Here is a 16,684-nt window from a genome sequence, read left to right as displayed (position 1 = left end):
GACCTTTTCTAAAACTGACTACAAAAGGTATCTTTTAAAAATGCATTCCATAGATTTATTTTTTGTTTTTTATTTTCTGACTATTTTTGTTCTTGTGTGCAGATCTTTGTCATTTTTGTCTGGAAAGGAGCATTACAAATGAAGTTTCACTTACTCTCTAGATAACACATCAAGGTAGATCCAGTTCTCCAAGGCAAATACTGAAGTCTAGACACCCAACAAACTCGATCTCTGCTGTGGCTGTTGGGTTTCTCCTGCAGTAGCTCACCAACCTGAGAAGCTCACAGGGAGTAGCTGCCCCCCCCAGCTGTTATATGAGGTGTGAATGAGTTTCCATTTCGACCTCCTGACCTCCTCTTTTCTCAGGACCTGCAGTCAGTGGGGGGGGGGGGGGGGGGGGGGGGGGGGGGGCAAAGGGCATCTCTTCCCTGATAAACCCCCTAAGTGCTGGTCGTATCAAGGCTGGACGCAGGGAGGATTAACGGACATTTGATAGATTAGCTGCCCAGCACAGGCAGGGCTGTGGACCTAACACTGATTGGATGAAATGTGCTTTTCTTTGTTTACATTCCCAGAATCTACTGAGGTAAAGTAAACAGAAGTTTGTGTGGGAACGCTGAAGGATGGTGGCAATGGTTTTAGCTTACTGATGAGCTGCAGCTAGAGACACCTGTAATGTCTAACCCTAGCCCTCCAAACCGTCTTCAGATCAGGTCTGAAAACTACCCTTTTCCTCCAGTCAACCAACTGAAACCAGTTAGTGTTCTTAATCATTTTCAGAATATGTCACGCCTGCTCTGGTGTTAAAAGTAAAAAAAATGTAAGTCCTAGATCATATTTGTGCTTGTTCTACTGTCATTTTTGGGGGATTTTTATTTATACACGTGCTTTTACTACATTATGAGTAATAGGAATACCAATAAAACACCCAATTATACAAACAAGTGAAACTGTAAAAATTAGAATCTGGTGCAAAGTCCATTTATTTCAGTAATTCAACTAGACTGAGAGAATATTTAAAGGCTCAGGACCCCTTTGCAGGTGTTTTCTATTTGCAGTTATAAACTTTAGTTGATTTGGGTCTTGTACCATGTCACACAGTGACATTTGAATAATGAAATGCATTTTTTTTTAGAAATGAAAAAGCTTGTGTTTACAGTAATAATAACCATGTCTAATGTTTGACGCTCTGCCTCATGATTTTTATTTTAAAAAATGTTTTGAGGGCAATTTTTCCCAAAGTATTACAATGCAATAAATGAAGAATAATTAATTACAAAGCCTCTAATTAATTAGACTATTTTTAAATCAAGTCCCACCCGTTATCCAAAGAAGCTATCTATGGTTGGTTGATCGTTCAGCAGGTACAGCTTTGGTTGCTAGTTGGTAGTAACTTGCTTGCATACTTATACATATTTATACATTGATATTGAAACTTATCTTATAAAATATAACGTTACCTTACGCACCACGTGGCATGACGTGATTTAGGTTTGTTCCATTTACAGTTTTCTTTGACCAATGAAGGACTTCATGGCCTAGCAAGATATTGGGTGTTTCTCAATGCCAAGGATCCTTGCCTTGATGTCTCTGTCCCACCCCGGTTGCCTAGGAGATATTTCATCAGGAACCACCATGGCGTGTTCCAATGTTCATCTTCTACCGAGGCGTCTGTTCTCCATTTGTTAGCTGTTTAGCTACCTGAGCAAGGATACACGGGAGGTGTCTTGTAGCCTGGCCTTGGTCAAAGATTTCCCAGAATACATCCAAAAAAGGATGGCGAATCAGAAGCCGGCAGCTACTTTGGGAGGAAAATTCAAGTTTAAATGTAAGTCAACTAATTGTAGCTATTAGGCTGATATCGGAATTGTTGTTTTAGATACAAAGAAGTTATCTATGGTTGGTTAGTTGCTTTGTAGTTGCAGCTTCGGTGGCTAGCAGGTAGTAACTATCTTACAAATTTAATTTAACCAATATATACACGGCTTTCACCTGTATTAATAATCACAATTGTCAATTTTTGCTCATTTTAAATATATTTTTAATAATTTAAAAACAAATTTTATGTTTAAAAATTTTGTTCTTGTGAAGCGCCTCGTGATTTTTATCTTGGGAGGCGCTTTAGAAAAGATCTGTTCTTCCTTCTTCTTCCTTTGTGTTGAAGATCCCCATGCAGTCCAGGGGGTCAAAAGGTCGGGATGGACAGTGCCGGTAGAGGGGACCTCTGGGCAACAGAACACGTAGTTCCTCTCCGAGCACGACCCGTCTACTCTGAGACACCTTCAAGGTGATGGCAAGTAGATGGCATATCTATTTTGCATCTGAGGCTGTTCGGTGGCTCTTAAATGAGCCTTTGTTTCTGATATCACTAGCAAGCCTTGCTGAGAGATGCTGTGGCCTGAGGTCAAAAGAGAGGATGGTCCCAAATGCTTGCTCACCGGTCAGCTGAACCAGGAGGCAGCTGGACAACTAACCTTATCAGGAAGTGATCCTTGTATTTGTTAAATATTGTTTATACATTTTTGATCAATCAGATTTTGAAAAGTTTTAAAGGCCAAAAGATCTCAGAGAAACATGCCTTCACTCAGTTACTTAGGGGTTAATTCTTACTGTGAAGTGAAAATGTTCTTACACATTTATGTGAAGTGAATGTTAAAACATTAATTCAACAATTATTATGAGGTGTGAATATATTGATTACATCACTGTCCATCCATTGATCCATCCATCCATCCATTTTAATCCGCTAATCCAGAGCCTGGTCGCAGGAGCAGTAGCCTAAGTCAAGAGGCCCAGACTTCCCTCTCCCCAGCCACTTGGGCTAGCTCCTTCGGGAGCATTCCTGGCCAGGTGAGAGACATAGTCCCTCCAAAATGTTCTTGGTCTACCTTTAGGCCTCCTCCCGGTTGGACGTGCCCGGAAAACCTCACCTCTAGGAGGCATCCTGACCAGATGCCCGAGCCACCTCAACTGGCTCCTCTCGATGTGGAGGAGCAGCGAGTCAACTCTGAGCCCCTCCCGGATGACCGAGCTTCTCACCCTTTCTCTAAGGGACAGCCCAGCCACTCTGCGGAGAAAACTCATTTCAGCCGCTTGTATCTGCGGTCTCGTTCTTTCGGTCACTACCCAAAGCTCATGACCATAGGTGAGGGTAGGAACATAAATCAACGGTAAATCGAGAGCTTCGCCTTCTGACTCAGCTCTCTCTTCACCACGACAGACCGGTACAGCGCCCGCATCACTGCAGATGCAGCACCAATCCGCCTATCAATCTCACACTTCAGTTTTCCCTCACTCGTGAACAAGACCCCGAGATACTTAAACTCCTCCACTTGGGGCAGGACCTCATCCCTGATCCAGCCAATGAACTGAACAAGTTCTTCAATAGGTTCAGTTCAGGAACAAACCCGGCATCCTTCTCGCCTGTCCCCAGCCAATCAGACATCCCATCCTCCTCTGATCCAACATTTTCCTGTCACACGCCAGCTCTTTTGTCCTCTAACGCAGTCATGGACTCTTCTGGTTCTATAAATCCATCTTCAACCAAGTCAGGAGATGCTGCTGCCCCAGTTACCTCCCCCTCCCACCTATCTGTCTCTAGAAGTCAGGTGAAGAGGCAGCTGGAGAAACTGAACAGGAACAAGGCTGCAGGTCCGGATGGTGTCAGCCCCAGAGTACTGAAGGCTTGTGCAGAGCAGCTCTGTGGGATTCTGCAGCACCTCTTCAACCTCAGCCTGGGCCAGGAGAAGGTTCCAGTCCTGTGGAAGACATCCTGCCTTGTTCCAGTTCCAAAGAAAACTCGCCCATCAGTCAATGATGACTACAGACCGGTTGCCCTTACATCCCACATCATGAAGGTCCTGGAGAGACTCCTGTTGGTCCACCTGAATAAGCAAACTAGGACATATCAGGACCCGCTGCAGTTTGCTTATCGCCATGGAGTTGGAGTTGAAGATGCCATCATCCAGCTGCTTCAACCAACCCACTGTCACCTGGACAAAGCAGGCAGCACTGTGAGTGTCATGTTCTTTGATTTCTCCAGTGCATTTAACACAATCCAGCCTGATGTACTTTGCCAGAAACTCCAGAAGACACAGGTGGGGCCTCAACTATCGCCTGGATTAAAGACTACCTGACAAACAGACCACAGTTTGTGAGGCTGAAGAACTGCACATCAAACCAGGCGATCAGTAACATTGGAGCACCACAGGGGACTGTACTCTCACCATTCCTTTTCACCCTGTACACCTCAGACTTCCAGTACAAGTCAGAGACCTGACATCTACAGAAATACTCAGATGACTCTGCAGTTGTCGGGTGTATCAGAGATGGACAGGAAGCTGAGTACAGAGAGCTGATGGAGCGCTTTGTGGCATGGTGTGGAAACAATCACCTGACCTTGAATGTGAACAAAACAAAGGAGATGATTTTAGACTTCAGAAGAAACAGGGTGGAGTCAAACACTGTTTCCATCATGGGAGAAGAAGTGGAGGTGGTTGAGGAATACAAATACCTTGGAGTTCACCTGGACAACAGACTGGACTGGAGAAAGAACAGTGAAGCCGTTTACAAGAAGGGACACAGCAGACTGCACTTCTTGAGGACGCTTAGGTCCTTCAATGTCTGTAGCAAGATGCTGCAGATCTTCTACAAGTCTGTTGTTGAGAGTGTGATCTCTTCAGCCATCGTCTGTTGGGGTAGCAGCATCAGAAGCAGGGACCTGAAAAGGCTCAACAGCCTAATAAAAAAGGCTGGTTCTGTTCTGGGGACGACTGTGGAACCACTGGAGGAGATCATGCAAAGAAGGATTCTCCAGAGAATCAAGAAAATTATGGACAACCCTGAGCATTCTCTCCACAAGACTGTCCAACAACAGAAGAGTGTCTTCAGTCAGAGGCTTCTTCAGTTTCGCTGCAACACTGACCGCTACTGGAGATCCTTCCTACCAACAGCCATTGTAATATACAACAACTCTTTGATGACTTGATTATTATTATTATCCTGAGCTACTACAGCAATCAATTTCCCTCTGGGATTAATAAAGTATTTTTGAATTGAATTGAATTGAATTGAGAAGGCATTCTACCCTTTTCCGAATCAAGACCATGGTCTCAGATTTAGAGGAGCTGATTCTCATCCCAGCTGCTTCACACTCGGCTGCGAACCACTCCAGCGAAAGCTGAAGATCACGTTCTGATGAAGCCAACAGGACCACATCATCTGCAAAAAGCAGAGACCTGATCCTCAGGCCACCAAAACGGATGCCATCAACACCTTGGCTGTGCCTAGAAATCCTGTCCATGAAGGTTATGAACAGAATCTGTGAAAAAAGGGAAGCCTTGGCGGAGTCCAACTCTCAGTGGGAACGAGCCCGACTTACTGCCGGCAATGCGGATCAAGCTCTGACACCGGTCATACGGGGACCTAACAGCCTGTATCAGAGTGCCTGGTACCCCATACTCCCGGAGTAACCCCCCCGAGGGACGCGGTCAAACACCTTCTCCAAATCCACAAAACACAAGTAGATTGCATGGGCAAATTCCCACGCACCCTCCAGGATCCCCCTAAGGGTATAGAGCTGGTCCAGCATTCCACGGCCAGGACGAAAATCACATTGCTCCTCCTGAATCTGAGGTTCAACAATCCGATGGACCCTCCTCTCCAGAACCACTGAATAGACCTTACCAGGAAGGCTCAGGAGTGTGATCCCCTGTTGTTGGAACACACCCTGCAGTCCCCCCTTTTAAATAAGGGAACCACCAACTCAGTCTTCCATTCCAGTGGGACTGCCCCGATGTCCACGCGATGTTGCAGAGCCGCATCATCCAACACAGCCCCACAACATTCAGAGCCTTAAGGGACTTTGAGGTGGGCTCTCAAATCTCTGGTGCTGAGGTCACTGATGTGGTTAAAAAGCTCCTCTGTGGCAAGGCTCCAGGTATGGATGAGATCCGCATTCCACTTGGACTGTCAGTACCCGTCAGCTGCCTCTGGAATCCCACAAGCCAAAAAGACCTGATATGACTCTTTTTTTTTCAGCTTGACAGCATCTCTGACCACTGGTGTCCACCAGCGGGTTCGGGGGTTGCCACCACGACAGGCACAGACGATCCTGCAACCACAGCTCCGGTCTGCTGCCTCAACAAGGCACAGAACAGAGTCCATTCAGACTTGATGCCCCCCGCCTCCCCCGGAACATTTTGGAGATTCTGTCGGAGGTGGGAATTGAAGCTCCTTCTGACAGGAGACTGCCCGACGTCCCTCACAATACATTTGGGCCTGCCTGGTCTGACTGTCATCCTCCTCCACCATCTGAGCCAACTCACCACCAGGTAGTGGTCAGTTGACAGCTCCGCCCCTCTCTTCACCCGCTTGTCCAAGACATGCGGCCACAGGTCAGATGAAACGACAATAACGTCTATCATCAAGCTGTGGCCTGAGGTATCCTGGTGTCAAGAGCACATATGGACTTTATGTCTGAACATAGTGTTCATTATGGACAATCCATGACTAGCACAGAAGTCCAATAACAAAACACCACTCTAATTCAGATCAGGTAGGCTGTTCCTCCCAACCACACCTCTCCAGGTCTCACTGTCGTTGCCCACGTGAGCATTAAAGTCCCCCAGCAGAACGAGAGAGTCACCAGAAGGAGCGCTTTCCAGCACCCCTCCAAGGTCTCCAAAAAGGGTGGGTAGTCTGAGCTGTAGTTTGGTACATAAGCACAGACCACAGTCAGAACCCGTCCCCCCACACGTAGGTGGAGGGAGGCTACCCTCTTGTTCACTGGGGTAAACCCCAACGTACAGGCACCAAGATGGGGGGCAACTAGTATGCCCACCCTTGCTCTGCGCCTCTCAGTGGGAGCAACTCCAGAGTGGTGGAAAGTCTAACCCCTCTCAAGGAAACTGGTTCCAGAGCCAGAGCCATGCGTTGAGGTGAGTCCGACTATATCTAGTCAGAACCTCTCAACCTCAAACACCAACCCAGGCTCCTTCCCCATCAGAGAGGTGACATTCCATGTGCCAAGAGCCAGCTTCTGTAGCCGAGGATCAGACCGTCAAGGTCCCTGCCTGTCACACACTGCACCTGACCCCTTTGGCCACTCCCACGAGTGATGAGCCCATGGGAAGGGGGACCCACGTTTCCTCTTTGGACTGTGCCCGGCCAGGCTCCATGGGTGAAAGCTCGGCCACCAGGCGCTCGCCAACGTGCCCCGCCTCCAGGTCTGGCTCCAGAGGGAGGCCCTAGTGACCCATGTCCGGGCGAGGGAACACAGTTTCCATTTATATTATTCATCATAAGAAGTCGTTGGGCTGTTCTTTGTCTGATCCCTCACCTAGGACCTGTTTGCCATGGTTGACTCTACCAGAGGTATAAAGCCTTAGACAACTTAGCTTTTAGGATCATTGGGACACTCAAACCCCTCCACCATGGTAAAGTGGCAGCCCAGGGAGAGGATTACATTTCTAGAATCAACAAATACTGATCTGGTATAGTTTGAGATCAGAAATGAATCATTACAGTAAAATTATACATTTCAACTCATCATTGATTAATGTACACATTATCAAAACACTTTGGTTACATTTGATTATATCAACCTATAAAGTAGTAAAGTCATTTATTATTCAAGGAAGATGAACTTTTATTCAGAGAGTAAAGGTCTCGTCTTCTGCATGAGATCTTGGCTTCCAGCAAAGATAAAGGAATTCACGGGAAGGGTTCATTATGGCTTCCCTTCTTGGCAACAAGGTCGTAGAGCAGTGTGTTACTGGTTTGGAGACCAGTGCAGGGGAACAGTCTGGACAGTATGTACAGTCGTCTGGACACTTCTGCGAGATGACCTCTGACCTTACAGTGGACAAATAACCAAATAGTTGTCCTTTGGTACACTACATCATATTAGGCTAAGGGTAATTTAACAGAATCACTGCTCACCTCCAATCCTCCAAACACACCCTTGTCGTCATCCCGCTCCTCTTTCAGGTTCAAAATGTCACTGTTCTTGTGATTTTTATCCTGAAAGGCACTAGTTAAAACATCCTTTCTTCTTTTAAACAGCTCCTCACACAGGCTTAAATACATTATTGTGACACACATCCAAGTGGTTGCATGTCTCTTCTGACACTTATCACTTAGATATGTAATCCATTGGAGGTGTCACTGATGTAGTTCATAGACCCCTGGCTATGTGCCCTTATTGAAACAAGGCTGGCCCTCAGAGGCCAGCCGTCAGGGTTTTATTTGGAAAACAGCAGGACTCTGGCTAAACTTTGATCAGTACTCGTGTTTTGTCTTCCTATTCTTTGTCTCCCTACTGCAGACTGGCCAGCAAATACTGTCACCCACAGGGGGTGACCCTGGTCTCCTAGCAACAGGGTCAATTGACTCCAACACACATGTGTGCGCTGACAAGAGGGGCCCTCTGACTCCTGTTGTAATTATTTCTCTTACTGTGAAATACCTGCAGAAAGGGATCATGTCTGAAAAAAGGCTGTTGATGGTTGGGTTCTATCTTGATGCTTTTTGACAGAAAAAAAAGAGTTTCTACTAAAGTGTTTGCTGTAACCCATTAAAACTAATGATGCTTTTTTAGTTTGAGAAATTAAAGATTTAAGAAAAACTGTTGATCATGACAAAACATGAGAGGCATTGACAGAATTTTACCAGACAAAAGTTGTGCATGCACACATGTGAATGTGTGTTTGCATGCGTGCGTGTGTTTTTGTTTGTGTGTGTGTATGCATGAGTGTTGGCATATGCCAAGCCCCAAACTCCTTCCATTTCCTTAAACTTCAGGAAGTGTTAAAAATTGCAGTTCTCCCCTCATCCACTTGGAGTGGATCCAAAAGAGAGAAAATTCTCATTGACTCCCATGTTAAAAATGCCTAATTCACAGCAGAAATGAACATGTTTACAGTCAGGTTCACAAAAATCACGGTGGGTTTAGTAGATCTAGTTATCCGTCACGACAACTTTAGATTTAATTAAAGTTTGAAATTAAGAATAATTAGGGGCGTGTCTTTTTGGGCATCAGATGTCAGAAGAGTCATGATGCTAGCTCGCTAGCTGTTTGCTCCGGGAAGGACAAAGAATGTTTCTTGGTTCTGACCCAGGGCTCTACCAGCTGACCGCTTCCTAAGGATCTCAGAGCCTGGGTGTATACAGGAAGGAGATCTGACATGTATTCTGGTCCCATGTCATTGAGTGATTTATAAACTAGTTGAAGTACTTTGAAATTGATTCTGTAGTTTACTGGTAACCAGTGTTTAAGAACAGTAGCGATGTGCTCAGTTCTCTTGGTTCTTGTTAAGACTCAAGCAGCAGGTGTCATGGTTCTGCTGTCTTCTGCTGTGTTTTGTCATTCATTGTTTGCAGGTGAGTGTGTTGGGGAGCTGCAGCTGAAGCCAATTAACTCCAGCTTGGCCAGAGGATTTAAGGAACAGCGCTCCCACACCTCAACGCCGGCTGATACTCAATTGTTGGGTAAATCCTGTCCTAAATCAGAGACCTGAAAACTAGTTTGTCTGTTCAACCTGATCTGTGTTTTTGTCTGCCCCAGTCCTGGATACTCTCTGCCTGCCTGAGGTGTGTGTTTTTTTTCATCTCGGCGCTGTTCGATTCCCTGGCCTCCGCTCTCCACCGCTCACCTGCCTTCCTGGATCTAACCGTTCTCCTGCGACAACCTCCACCCCTGCATCAGCCTGACTTGCCTCTCCCTCCAGCTCGTACCCTGCTCAACTCAGTAAGACCATTCCTCTTATCTTATACTTTCCTGGTTCTCGGTTTCTGCCACTCACACCATTGTGTTTTTTCTTATAGTCGGAGTCGTCCCGTTTTCCTGTCCCTTTGGATCTGTGCTCTTATTTATTATTCTTTGGTTTCTTTGTGTTTCTTAATAATAAAGACCTTTATATCATCGCTCACCTTATCCGTGTGTGATTCTCTCATGTGGGTTAAGAGACTTCAGCCCACCATGACAGCAGAAGTCTGAATAAGCTGCAGTTGCTTCACAGCTTTTTTGAGAAGACCAGTCAAAAGACCATTGCAATAGTCCAGCCTGCTGTAGATGAACGCATGAATGAGTTTCTCAAGGTCTTGTCTGGACATGAGACCTCTGAGTCTACTTAGAGGAAAAAATAAGTCACATGTCATAGTTAAATGTTCTGCAACACCTCATTACTTAAAATGTTTAAAAAATTTATATTTTAAGATCATTATGATTTTATGACTATTTTGTTTTGATCTACAGCATGTATGTGAAAAGTGCTATATAAATAAATTTACTTATAGCCTTAAATACATGAATAAATTACATCTGTACATCTACAAGTAATCTGTTACTGTCATGTTCTGAGGTAGATGCCTAACCCAAGACATGCAGAATGAGAGACTGAGGCGAGTGTAAAGGCAAAAATAAAAATTTATTTTGGAACAGGAGAACTAAGGGCACACTGGGGGTCCAGCAGATGGGAAAGCAAACAGGAAGCGGCGTCTAAGGGAAAACAGAGGTGAGTATTGGCAATTGGAGTTTTGAGGGAATTGTTTGGAGACGGGAATTACGATGCGGAAGTATGGAATGGAAATGGAGGGGGAGTGAGCCGGGGTGATATCCAGAGCGAAGATTACGGTCCAGGAGGATGAGTGGTGACGGCAGGGGTGGCGTTGGGCCCGGCTACTTGGGCTGAAGCCCCGGATGTTTTATGAAAAGCCCCGGATCTAAATCGTGGAAGTAACATGCAGTACCAAAGTCCAACAGAGAGGGAGCAGCTGGCAGTAGTTTGTATACAGCCTGCCTGAGCCTCCACCACTGAAGAAGCCCTTCAGCAGCCGGCTTCTTCTACAGTCTCTGCCTGAAACGCATGAGTGAAGATGGACATAAGGACGTTTTTTAGACCAAAAGTACGGCAACAGAACCCCAGCTTTGATGAGACTGGTGTTGACTCAGGTTTGTGAGTCTTATTTGAAAACATTTGTTGTGCTGCTGGTTTGCCTAAAGTTAGCTTATCAGGTAAAGTGGTTGGAGAAAGGGAATATTTACTATCTCACACTAAACACTAACAGGAACAATACTCTGCCCTGAAAATTCTTAATATGTAGCTTCAGATTAAAATATATGTGGTACAAGACATATATATATACGATGTTGACTAGTGCGTGTGCGTGTGTGTGTGTGTAAAGCCCCGGATCTTCTTCAGTCCTAAATCCGCCCCTGGTTGACGGGAGGAGCTGAGGAGGCTGATTCGGAGAGGGAGCGTGAGCGTGGTGGAGAGCGGGTCGGCTGAATGAAGGGTGATGCAGGAACGAACCGGAGAGACGTCCTTCCAGAGTTCAGCAGAGTTTCCACAGATGAAGCAACCTGAGGTAAGTATCCAAAAGATATCCACGTTAAAACGTATCTTCAAAAACATGTGCCAAACGAGTCGAGACTAGTGAAACACGAAGGGCAAGAGACTACCGGTCAGTAGTAAACATCTGGCGTTGAAGCATGATCACCCTCCTCCTTATAAAGCCGGCCCGCTGATGAGGATCAGCTGTTGCTCCCTCTCCTGCGATCAGAAACTCAGAGATGGTGAATAGCGTGAAGAGTACTCACCCCGGCTCATGACAGTTACACTTTTTGCTTCCTTTTTGTAAAGTGTTAACACCTCATTACTTCATAATTTTTTTAATAATGTTTATAGTTTCACAAACAGAATTACAAAGGATATTTAGGTAAGACTTATGACTTTAAGGCCACGGTAATCCATCGATAAATCCAATAATGGGATAAGCCTTTGGGGAATATGGTTAATTTGTAACAGAACAGTACTAGTTGTAAAAAAACTAAATAAGTAAAAAGTATATTTGTGTAAGAACCGTACTAAAAGTATTTTTCCCATCATCAATGTGGCACCCCCTCTAGCACAGCGCCCTTATGTGTTGCATAAAGTGCATGCCTCCTTTTTTTTGCACCAGTGCACTAAACTGCTGGACAGGGAGGGGATTGCTGCAACGTTGCCATAAAGTGATACCAGTATTGTCATTTAGCACAAGGTCTGAGACTGATAACTGATCCTGGTGTTGGTATCGGGGCATCCTCAGGTAGGTTCATACCACAACAAATCAAGTCTGACCTTCAACTCTCTGCTTTCTTTTTCCTGCTCAACCCAAATGACCTTGTTCACTTGAGTTCACATCCATTAGGAAAACAGGCTATTAGAGGGCTAGCTAACATCAGCCAACAGTATTGGACTGGAGCTCATCAGAGGGGTATGAGGATCCCAGCAAGAAGGACTTAGACACGTTGAAGCTGGATGTCACCGATGAGGGTGCTGACTACTTTTGGAATGCAGTGTTTCATCCATTCCAGTCAACAGTGTTGGATAAACACTCTCAGATGTATAAAGAGACAACCTAAGAGACTAGTGGAGCTAAAAGCCCCAATGAAAAGTAACAGCAGGCTAATAAAAGTCATGTTTTTAACAGGCTGAACAAACAAAGACTTGAGAGCAGCTTGGTTGTTTACTCACCAGTACTTACAGGACGTGGGAGTCATCCCACAGCACTGAGCCTTTTAAGAATCCCATAAAATGTCCCTCCACTGGAGGTTGGATTTTTTTCTTCCTGGAAGTTTGTCTGCACATCCAGAAAACAATGTCGCCGAAGTGCTGCTGAGCTGATCCAAAGGGGTTCAAATGAAGGCATCTGGACTTCTTTGGTTTCTTGAAGATGTTTCACTTCTCCTCCGAGGAACTTTGTTGATTCTCACTGGAACATGGGAGAGTCAAGCTCATAAGCTGTAGCTGTGTATCGCTGTTTAAGGTAACACATGTTACCAGATGAGTAACTAATGATAAGTGAAATCAGGATTGTATTGATTAACTAATGATTACCTAAGCTTCACAACAACTCAGTGGTGGATTTATTAGCTAATGATTCTTTAATGATTCATATTAACTCTTCTTGTTTGATGATGCAGGACAGGAACTCTCTGAACATCTTTTCCTGTTCATCATGCAGTTTGTGCACCATTGGCACCTTTGTTCGAAAGGAAACAACGTATACCTTCAACAGGGGAAGCACAGATTCATAAAAGTGAAGGATGAGTTCGGACTCTTGATGTGTCACAGAGGCACACTACAAACGTTCACAGAAAAGGCTTTGCCTGTTAGCTTGCCTGCACAGCCCAGCCAGTCACGGGAGGATGAAACGTTCATATTTTTAGAGTTTTTTCGAGAGGTATTCTTCAAGCTTCTCCGTGTCTGCCGCTAGTTATCCTCGGCTCACTTTGCAATGGCGGCGCTGTAAACAACAGCGGCATCCTGACCAATCACAAGCTTGCGTAATCCGTCTCATTCGATGGATGTTTAAAAAAGTGGGCTCGACGTCGTACGTACTTGCGGGCCTGCCGGAGCCCTACGCAAGGACGGATAATGGCGTTGCGTGTCTCCACACTGACGCAGACAGAGAAGCATAAATCAGGCTTCAGACTACTGCCCCCGCGACCCGACTCCGGATAAGCGGATGAGAATGCATGGATGGATGGATGTGGTTTTGTCCGAGGTCTAAAACTGCCCTGGGCCTAAAGCCCTGCAGATACATTTAGTTTCTATAAACAACAACAAATAAATAACAGCAGCTGGATTCTACTTTCTTCCATAAGTTGAGTCACATAGTTTAACAAGTTACGCACGCTCACACGTTCACCAGCAGCTCTGTCAGCTAATTGGTTCTTCAGCAACTAGTGACATCATACAGGTCTGGTACTGAGCAGCATGGATGCATCAGAGGACTTCGCTGTAGTCGGTGTTCAAAGTGGATTAAAGACAGGACAGGATGTATAATCAATCATGTGTAGTATTATAATACCATGAACATGTATAAATACTTTATCATACATTCTCACCAGCCTGTAACTCTACTTTGTTTCCTCAAAATGCACCAGACTGAAACATGGCACCTAAGCTGCACAAATGCTCAAAAGTTTAGTTCAACTTTATGAGAAAAGATGACAACAGGACAAGTAGCAATACTTGCTAACTAGATATTTCATCAAAGAGAGAAAACACAATGGATATGCAAAAGCATTTGCACACAAAATACGTGATAACTTAAAGTGTCGTGTTTTTGACCTGCTCCAGATCACTGAATTTCAACGCAGCAGTAGCAGAGATGACGTTTGCACGTCCTCTCCTCTTAGGGTGGAAATATACTTGCTTTTAACAACGCGTACGCATACGTATCATGGCTGCCTTGCGTTCGTTTGTGTTCGTTTGATGCGTCGTTTGTGCACGTCCTCTGAAATTAGCGCGACGCGGCCGCACGCTGCAATATACGGGTAACCACTAGGCGGAGTGTAGAGCGTTATTTAACCGGATGTAGTACAGGGGTCAACGGCGGCAAACCCCGCTAGTTTTAAAATGTCAGAAAGCTTTGAAGACAAGCTAATCGACCAGGTTCGAAACTATCCACATCTTTATGATGCATCGTTACCACTGCACAGCGACAAGTATGCTTGTCAGAGCAGCTGGAGAGAGATCAGTGACAACCTACAAAGCGACGCCGAGACGTGCAAAATAAAATGGAAACAAGTCCGAGACCGCTACGTCAGGGCTCAAAGGAAGATGATGGAGAAACGGAGCGGGGACGGTGCAGACGGCGTGTTTTGTCCAGCTGTCATCAGACGCCTGGGTTGGCTCAGCCGTTTTATAAACCACCGTTCAACCGAGACCAACTTCCCACAAAGCAGGCCCGTAAGTAAACATCCGAATCCACTCTGGGCTGTTTTTTTTTAAACAGACGAGGAGCTAACATTCTAGTTTACATGTACTTAAAATAAACTAGCATTTCACATCACACCACAAGCGTAAATCTGTACCTGAAGTAAGGAAATAGGTTTTATTTTATGCCCAGCTCCAAATGATATTTATCTGCAATAAATATTACTTTAAAATTAAATAAATCCTCAGTGAAATGATTTGTCTGTGCAAATATGACTTCAAGCAATAAGTGCATAAACAAATCATTTCATTTAAAGCTTTTATGGACAGAATTTCTAGACGCAGCCGTGGTGTGGAGTGTGTCGAGTTTGGTGGCAGGAGAATCTCGTCTCTGCTTTTTGCGGATGATGTGGTCCTCCTAGCTTCATCCAGCTCTGACCTTCAGCTCTTGCTGGGTAGGTTCGCGGCCGAATGTGAAGCGGCTGGGATGAGGATCAGCACCTCCAAATCTGAGATCATGGTTCTCGACCGGAAAAGGGTGGCTTGCCACCTCCGGGTCGGGGGAGAGGTCCTACCTCAAGTGGAGGAGTTTAAGTATCTCGGGGTCTTGTTCACGAGTGAGGGTAGGAGGGATCGGGAGATCGACAGGCGGATTGGTTCGGCGTCTGCAGTGATGCGGACGCTGAGCCGATCTGTCGTGGGGAAGAGGGAGCTGAGCCAGAAAGCCAGGCTCTCGATTTACCGGTCGATCTACGTCCCAATCCTCACCTATGGTCATGAGCTTTGGGTAATGACCGAAAGAACGAGATCGCGGATACAAGCGGCTGAAATGAGTTTCCTCCGTAGGGTGGCCGGGCTCAGCCTTAGAGATAGGGTGAGGAGCTCGGACATTCGGGAGGGACTCGGAGTAGAACCGCTGCTCCTCCGGATCGAAAGGAGCCAGTTGAGGTGGTTTGGGCATCTGGTCAGGATGCCTCCTGGACGCCTCCCCGGGGAGGTGTTTCGGGCATGTCCTGCAGGCAGAAGGCCCCCGGGTCGACCCAGGACACGTTGGAGAGGTTACATCTCCAATCTGGTCCGGGAACGCCTTGGGGTCCTGCCGGAGGAGCTGGTGGACAAGGCCGGGGAGAGGACGGCCTGGAGCTCCCTAGTTGGGATGCTGCCCCCGCGACCCGGACCCGGATAAGCGGAGGAAGACGAGACGAGACGAGAATATGATTCTGTATAAGGTATACTCCACCCCTAAATAAAACGTCTGTTTTTATATTCCCCAGCGTTAAGTGAGAAAAAGCAAGTGACTAATCCTCCTGACCTGTCAGTTTGCTTTCGGTTAGCATAAAACTGTAAATGAAATGGAACAACAAAGAGTGTTTCATGCTAAACAAAAGACACTGCTGCCAGGTCAGGAGGATCAGTTCAAACATGCTTTTCCTCACTTAACTCTGGGGAATATAAAAACCGACCTTTTACTTACCAGGGGTGGGTATAGTATTCCACCACTCACCTGGCGTCACACACAGCCATCAGGATGAAGCTGAAGTACCATTTGTAGTTGTGGAAGGAACTTCCACTATTGGCTGGAGCTCCAACTCGAATGTGTTTCCCATCGATAGCTCCGACACAGTTGGGAAAATTCCAAAGAGACCAGAATTCCTCCTGAATTTCCATCCATTTTGCAACACTGGGAAAGGCCACAACGTCGTCCTTGAGTGCTGTCCATATAGCTTCGCAAACTTTTTTTTACAACACATCCAACTGTTGCGGATCCAAGTTTATAGCTGGTTGCCAGGGACTGGTAGCTACAACCAGTAGCAAGAAATCGTAGTGTGACAGCAAGGCGCTGTGATGAGCTAATGGGAACACTGTGTGTGCGTCAGTGGGAAATCAGTGTTTCAATCCTTCTGAGCAACTCGTCAAAAGCAGACGAGGACATTCGGAAGTAATTATAATGTTTTTCATCGTCGATTTCCCTCATCGGC

General features: G+C 45.8%; 1 long non-coding RNA gene across 1 annotated transcript; it reads left to right on the top strand.

Annotated features, from left to right (window-relative positions):
- The first annotated feature begins 9,318 nt into the window (after nucleotides 1-9,318).
- LOC129167118 (uncharacterized) lies at nucleotides 9,319-9,936 on the top strand. The gene is made up of 3 exons (XR_008565956.2): nucleotides 9,319-9,489; nucleotides 9,566-9,748; nucleotides 9,826-9,936. It is a non-coding gene; the product is annotated as an uncharacterized lncRNA (long non-coding RNA).
- The last annotated feature ends 6,748 nt before the right edge of the window (nucleotides 9,937-16,684 follow it).

The sequence above is a fragment of the Nothobranchius furzeri genome, chromosome 7 (assembly GCF_043380555.1).
Source record: "Nothobranchius furzeri strain GRZ-AD chromosome 7, NfurGRZ-RIMD1, whole genome shotgun sequence".
In the NCBI taxonomy this organism is placed as follows: Eukaryota; Metazoa; Chordata; class Actinopteri; order Cyprinodontiformes; family Nothobranchiidae; genus Nothobranchius; species Nothobranchius furzeri.
The sequence above is the reverse complement of the archived record's forward strand: the minus strand, read 5'-3'. Positions and strand labels throughout refer to the sequence as shown.